At 40.7% G+C, this 7,588-nt stretch overlaps 1 long non-coding RNA gene across 1 annotated transcript; it reads left to right on the top strand.

The window, feature by feature from the left end:
• The first annotated feature begins 211 nt into the window (after nucleotides 1-211).
• Nucleotides 212-2,797, top strand: LOC310761329. The gene is made up of 3 exons (XR_014547391.1): nucleotides 212-352; nucleotides 1,409-1,549; nucleotides 2,669-2,797. It is a non-coding gene; the product is annotated as an uncharacterized lncRNA (long non-coding RNA).
• The last annotated feature ends 4,791 nt before the right edge of the window (nucleotides 2,798-7,588 follow it).

The raw sequence follows: 7,588 nt of genomic DNA, 5'->3' as shown, positions 1-7,588 counted from the left end.
CGGCCTCGCCCTCCGCAGCCCGCCCAAAGGCGCGGCAATGCCGGGCGAGGCGCCGCTCCTGCGCCGCTGCGGCCTTTTCTGCGGGGCTTCCAGCGGCGAGCGAGTGTGCCTGAGGCGAGGGGGCGGGGGCGGCGTCTTGCTCCCCCGCCCCGTTTCTGGGCTGCCTCCTCCGAGCCTGGACGGGACTGGGGAAGCGCCTGCAGCGCCGCCGAGAGGGTGCCGCTTGCCGGGGCTGGAAGCGGCGCAAGAAGCCTGGGCTGGGGAGCGCGCAGCCTCGTCTTTCCATCTCTGGGCCTATTCCATTCATGCAGCCAGGACAGCATGCAGAAATAGGGGTTTTCATGTTCTTTAGGTATCTCTCCACCAATTATACTTAAAAGGACAGCTGGTTTTTTTAAAAAACAAATGTTATTTTCAACATTTTTCCCCCCAACTCATTATAAACCATTTCCAAGACTTTTGCTATCTTAAACAACCACTACATGTGAAAAAAGTATCTCCCTTTTCCTTACATTTCCAGCGCGTATTTGATTCCACCTTGTACATTTTAGCCAGCTTACTAGGGTTCTAATACCATCTATACATCATTTTCATATGATTTTCTTTTTTAACACGTAACACTGTAAATTTGAAGTCCACATTCCACAATCTTTCCCATGCTGCCATTTCAATATTATGTCCTATATCCATTGCCCAATGTATCATCAATTATTTGACCTGTTAGTACCGGTAGTTTGTTTGCCATTCTAATAATATTTTAGACATTACTTTTTGATTATTCTTTAGCAGGTATTTTTCTAACTGAGAGGTTTGATTTGTAAAACCATTCCTTTTATTAACTTAAATAGCTAATTAAGTTGATAATATTGTAACCAGCTTGTTACTATCGCTGTTATTTCTTCAAACCTCTTTAATTTAACCTCCACCTCTGTTAACAAATCTCTATACTGTAGGTTAAAACCACATTGGTGTTTTATTTTCCAGCAAGTTTTTTATATTTTTCCGTACTCATTTACTAAATTTGTTTTTGCAAGTATAGCAGAAGATGTGAAAACTCAACCCCATATTGCTTTGTAGACAATTTAAAAAGAAGCCAGAACAACAAATGCACAGAGTGACCAGAGTGAAACAAACAGTATGCCAAGTGAAATTTCTACACATTGGAGCTGATCTACAATCATGTTAAATACTGTTAATGGAAGTGTGTGTTTTAAGATTGCTTATAGTGAGGAGTCACATATTTGAATGTTCCCCCATGTAAAAAAAAAAAATGTGCCCAGGAAAAACAATTACCTCAGGGGAAGATATCTAGTAGTGTAGCTTCCCTTTTTATTCATCCAAAAGTGATCTTCCATCTGCAGTCTGTAACCAATACAGTTTTGAAATGAATTATTCATTTTATTTCTAGAACTTCAATGTGGTGTCAGACCCACCCACTCCACTCCCTGGTGACCTGGCCTCAGTCCAAACTGGGTCCCCCTGTGACTTCCTTTTCATGAAGAAAGAAGATGACAGGTGTTCAATACAGTGAGTGCGTACACCATGTCTAGTTTGACCCTTCTCTCATTTCAATAATTTACTGAATTTAAAACTTATTTTAAAAATCCATCATTGCTCTAAATATTTACCTGCATTAAAATTGTATGATTTGTTTCTTAAATGAGTTTTTTAAAGCATAAACTTGGTTTACATTAAGAATAAACCTAATTATATTCATCACAATATTCCCACTCTATAGAACTGGAGTAAGTGCAGTGCTTTTTTTTTTTCAGGGGGTATTCAAGGGTACACAGTACTGACACCTCTTTTTTGTTGTTAAAAAGTGTGGCACTTACTGTAACAACTTCATGGTGAATACCAGCACCTATTTTTCTAGAGAAAAACACCGAGTTAGTGTATATGAAGATGTCCCCAATGACTCATTCATTCCCATGTTTTCCGCTTCAACAGCACTAAGATAAGAAGAGAATAAGTGGATGTATTCGTTACATTTATGGAATTTCTTTTGTCTCAGCAAGCTCCTGCAGCTTCTTAGACCTCAGTGCAAACCCTTCTGCCCTGTGGGGCTTTACAAAATGGCAGGGTGGACCCCACATCCACAGCCTTGCCACGCAGAATGGTTAGGGCAGAACATGGACAATGAGAAGTTCACTGTACTAGCCAAGAGGTGCTGCAGCAGCTGGGCCTGAGGATGTTGTACAATGGCAGTTGGCTCAGCTCAGACTCCAACCCCCTGGGATCCCCTTCCCCACCTCCAAAATGACCTGTTTCAAGGCCACCTGCCAATGAATGCTTGCACGCATCCCACCCACCGCCATGTGTTTGGAAAGGGGGGGGTGACACACCAATGGAGCAGTGCTTGTCCACAATGGTTCCCATGGGTGCTGGGAAAGAGGGACAGCTCTGTCCAACCCCACACCCAAGCAAGGGAGGGTTGATGTTTTGCAATGCCAAAGCTGGCAGTACCAACTATTTATTCAGTCAATGATTTTATGATCACGGTAAAAGAAACCATCAGAGTGCCAGGCATGACAGAATTGAAATCAATGGGCTTCAGTGTGATTTATTCTGATGTGAACCAGGTGCTGGATGCTGCTGTGGTTTTTTGTGGGGTTTTTTTTACAAAGTACTGTGTTGTCTTATTTATTTTTCTCATTTGGACTTACAGATACCACATGCATCCCAGTCCAGTAAGGTCACTATTCAAACATGCTCCAACCCTGCTACTGAGCCAATCAGAGCAAGTTTGACTAAAAATAGCTTATGCTGCTTCAATAAGATGTTTCTAGGCAAAGAGAATCTGTTGTTTTTTTAAAAGATATTTATTAAAGTTTAACAATTACAGAAAACGGAAAAACAGACAATAATAATAAAAAAAGATTACAATACTTCAAAAATAAAGAAAAATACAACACTAAAGAGAAAAAAAGAAAAAAGAAAAACCCAAAAACAATACAACTAAACAGTAACATTTAAAAAGAGAATCTGAGCACTGAGGTGCAGCCACTGAGAAAGTCTCCCTGGGTATCTCTTGTCTGTGCCAAATGAACCATATCTAGCAGGTCAATTCATGGGCAGATCCCTAATTCCATACTCAGATTGCCCTTGCAATAACAAGATAAGTACATTAATAAATAGAAAGACTAGAACAAGATTTTCTGTACTCTTCATTTTAGTTAATTTTTAAAAACAGAATAAATGCTGCACTTAGATGCCCTTTCTTGGGCATAAACTTAGGGGAACATACTTGTGAATAAACATGTATAAGGATTCCAGTATCTTTCAGATGATTGCTAAGTTATACAGTTAGTTGTGCAACATCCAGCATGCTATGGGCTATAAAAAATAAATGTACTATTATTGTGTGCTGCTGAAATTACTATTCTAGTGCCTGCGGTTAAAAATGATTAAACAATAATAAGCAAAATTAATTTAGATCATGATCTCAGAGTTGTGGGGATTCTTACATATGCCTTCACTCCTCCTCCTAAATTTCCTACACTTAATTGTCAGGGTTCAGGAAAACTTTCAAATGGTAAGCATTCTTTTTACGCAGTGTTTCGAAGCCTGATCAGCAAGTACTGTATATTTATGAAAGAGCTCCACTGATGGGCCAGATCCTGTTATCCGAAAACGGACCTGTAAGCAAGTCTCAATAACAAATTCCGTCCTATTACTGGCTGCCAGCTGAGATGACAGTTAGATATACTCCAGGCAGGGGCACATTTGGGCTGGGCTTCTAACATTCGTTAGTTATTTAAAACAACAGATATCTGTCTATCTTTACATTTATAGCCATGTGTTAGAGACACAGCACAATGCCTGGGCAGGGAGCAACAGAGCAAAGGGAATCAACTGGCACATTCCAAGCCCCAGCACATCGTGGAAGGCGAGAGACTGGCCTTTGGACCCAGCAAATCTAAAGCCTCTGGCACAACTCCTTCCTCTCCCCTCTCCCAAACACCCTGTTTTGAGAATTTCAACTGCATTCTACTGGTGGGATAAATGCTGACAGTAGGAGCCTCCAGCTGTTCACTCCCACTATGCCCCAGCCATCAATATTGGGGTAGGATTGTACTGCAAATTAGTTTTATTTATTTATTTGGCACATATTATTGCATCTAGTGCATAATATTGCTTAGTGAATGTTGATATTTACTGGTAAAGGTTAGTTAATTCATTTTTTAAAAACTAGCATGGTACATTTTCTTTTTCTTTCACTGAAAAGGCATGAAAAGGTAGGGTGACATTTGGCAGTATACTGTGAAGACACTGCATTGACTTTGAAATTTACTGGTCACTGTGTCAGAAGGTTCTACTTCCTGTTTCTTAAGCAGTCACTGATTCACATGCCTCTCATCTTACTCTATGACTTGCTAAACTAGCTCAGGAGTCCTCGTAGAGATACATTATCAAAGCTTTTCAAAAGTCTAAATACTCAGTGTGAAATGGATAGCATTGCAAATCCTTGTTTACACTCTCAAATAACTCTAAAAGGTTAATGACAAAAGCCATCATTTCCACTTGTTTTTTCCAGAACATGCATTAAGGTATGTGACCTGCCATCTCCAAGATCCCTCTTGATGTTCCTGTTAGAATTCCTGGCTCCGTGACTGCAGTCCTGGTGTTGTTGTCTTTCACATGATGGTATATGTTTTGACTCCACCGAGTGGGAAGTGACAGAGACAGGATATTTGTGTTACTGTGTTCCGCGAAGTGGGACTATTGTCCTTTTTCTCTTTCCTGTCTGATGCTAGAGAGAGAGGGAGCCATGTTGCAGTGCTCCGTGTGTGTTTATATGTAAATAAAGTAGATTAGCCAAAATGCTGAGTTGCTGAGGTCTGTCACGCAAGGTGTACAAACTCTGCAGATCTCTAAATGTGCCGATGTCTGTTGGCATCGGTCGCTGTGATGTTCAGGCAGAAGAAAGCTAATGAAGCTCCCAATTGACCAGGAGGGAGGGCATGCCAGTCGGGCATGTGTCTCTACCAGGGTCCTACTCGAGTGTAGGCTGAACTCCTGACAGTTCCATGGGACCAGTAGTCCTCAGCTACGGAAGCTGGCCTTAGGGATAAGTTACATATTTTTGATAGAAAAGTAGCCGTTTCTCATTTGAGTTGGTATCCAGCAAGCCTGGTAAGTTAATGCAAAAGCTATGTACACAACAAAAATGAAGGTGATGCACATCAACTACTAATGTTCAAACCAAGAGGCATCCATGTCTTTCTGAAATTTGATTACTAGGTTTCACTAATCCTATACATATTTACTAAGAAGTAAATCCCATTTCAATAAAATGGAATTCCTATAGCACAGGATTCTTGGTTATTTTTATGCACAAGTTTAATATTGTTTTGTAAAACAAATGCCACAACAGCACTGCATGTTGGAGCAAATAATAATTTGTATTTATGTGCTGACATTATGCTATTTTTATTTTGCAAAGCTAACTGATTGAAAGGAAATATAAGTAGGATCTATTATACTCACAGCAGCAATATGCATGCAGCTATTTTAATTTTCTCTTTTTATATTTGTAGCATTTCTTGAAGTGAATTGTTCAAATTAAAATAATCATGTAACTCAAAGCAAGGCAATATAATCAGAGAATTAATAGCAAAATCATGAACACAAAAATATGCAGCTTGACCTGCCTCCCATTACCTTGACAAACTATTCATTGTCTGTTGGGAAATCATGTTTGACAAGGATGAACTGGCAAAGATAAAATATTATAGAAAACATGTCTTCAGGGCTACAGTATGATGAAGCTGACCTAATATTTGACAATGATGCAAGTGGCGTCCCTGAGCTACATGGATGAACAATATGTTAATTTATGCTAAGGAATTTTTCTACATAATAATGGTCCAACAGAGGATGAGGCTGGCATGTTTAGCAAACTGTTAAAAGAATATGCATCTCCCAAGCACATCCTGCATCTAATCTTAAATGACTGGCCTGGATATGTTTCCAAAGACAATACATACCACCTGCACTGACACTCTTTGTTCCTGCAAATATACAACCTGAGATTATATTGCCAAAATGTTAATGCATAAGAAGAAGGTATGGCTGAAGTGACCCAAGAAAGCATGGCTCAAGCAGTCTTCTCCCCACAGCCCAGCATCTATTCCAAGTGACCTTCTAGAGGGGGTCCATGGTTTACTGCTATGTTAGAGGTACCCTACTGAACTTGCACTTAAAATAAATTTGGCATCTATCTATCTTCCATTGTTTCCTAGCTCACACTGGCTACCATCTAAATTTCTTCTATATTTGGAGGTTTGGAGCCAGCTTTGGATGGCCACTGTGTGAACAGGATGCTGGACCAGGTGGGCCACTGGCCTGATCCGGTAGGATCTCTTGATGTTCTTGTCTTCCTCGGTGCAGAGGCACCATTTAGGCATCGCTCAGGACAGCTCCTCCTGCAGGTAAGAGCCTGCCGTCAATGGCACATCCCACCACCTCCTGAGTGAAAATAAAAAAGGCATTATAATAAATGCTTTATTAGAAAATTAAAGAGAATGAATATGATGGAGATGAAAATGTAATACAGTAAATAGCATTGTTATCAGTGAACATGACTCCAAAGTCAAATTAATGAAAAGCCAAAAGGTTAACAAGTATCCTTGAATTAAAACGACTTTTAACAAATCTGCAATCAACAAAGCTGCAAAAATGGTTACAGATAGTGAAGCAAATATAGCAAAGGAAAAAAAAATTAAGAATTTTTTTCCTTATCCTGCTGTTAAATAAAGTCATGCTTCTGATGTAACTCAATAGCTTATTGACTGAGGCAGTCCTTTTGCACCTGTTTGCCTCTATTCTAGTACAGTCATACCTCGGGTTACAGATGCTTCAGGTTGCACGTTTTCGGATTGTGCACCGCGCCAAACCTAGAAGTACCAAAATGGGTCACTTATAGGTTTCGGTGCTCACGCATGCGCAAAAAGCGCCGAATCGTGACCCGCATGTGTGCAGACGCAGCGTTGCGGGTTGCAAGCGCTGCGGGTTGCGAACGTGCCTCCCACACGGGTCACATTTGCAAGCCGAGCATCCACTGTATGTTACTTCATAAGCCCCTTGATTCCAAAGGTTTCCACTTTGTCTGGAAATGAAGGCTGGAGACAACGGAGTAGTCCCACCCACATCCTGTATTTTGTGGGATCTTCTGAAATAGTTAATGCTTAATCTTCTTCCATTCCTAATCTACTCAAAGCACCACCTTATTAACTTTTGGTGGGCTATGGAGGGTCCTGAGATATTGAATGTCCTTAAAATAAGTCTCCTTTGTTCTCTTATAATGGCAATGGTGCCTACCTGAGAGGTGCTAGAACTTAGATGTGGTGAGTTCCGGCTGAAAAAAAGCCCTGGCAACACCTCTTATTGAATCACCATGAGTTCACTGGTTTAGAGGTGCAAGAATGGGTATACAATCTGGAGTTTAAGAGCCAGGCTGACTGAGCTTGAGCGATGTTGAGTCCTGGAAGAACTTTGGAAAATCAGGGAATTTAAGAGAGTTAGAGCTCCTGATTACAATGACTCCCCAAAAAAGTAGGGTGCTCCTGGAATGGTGATTTCGAGG

This window comes from Podarcis filfolensis, assembly GCF_964270895.1.
Source record: "Podarcis filfolensis genome assembly, chromosome: 4".
Classification (NCBI taxonomy): Eukaryota; Metazoa; Chordata; class Lepidosauria; order Squamata; family Lacertidae; genus Podarcis; species Podarcis filfolensis.
Note: the sequence above shows the minus strand (reverse complement) of the source record. Positions and strands in the feature narration are given on the sequence as shown.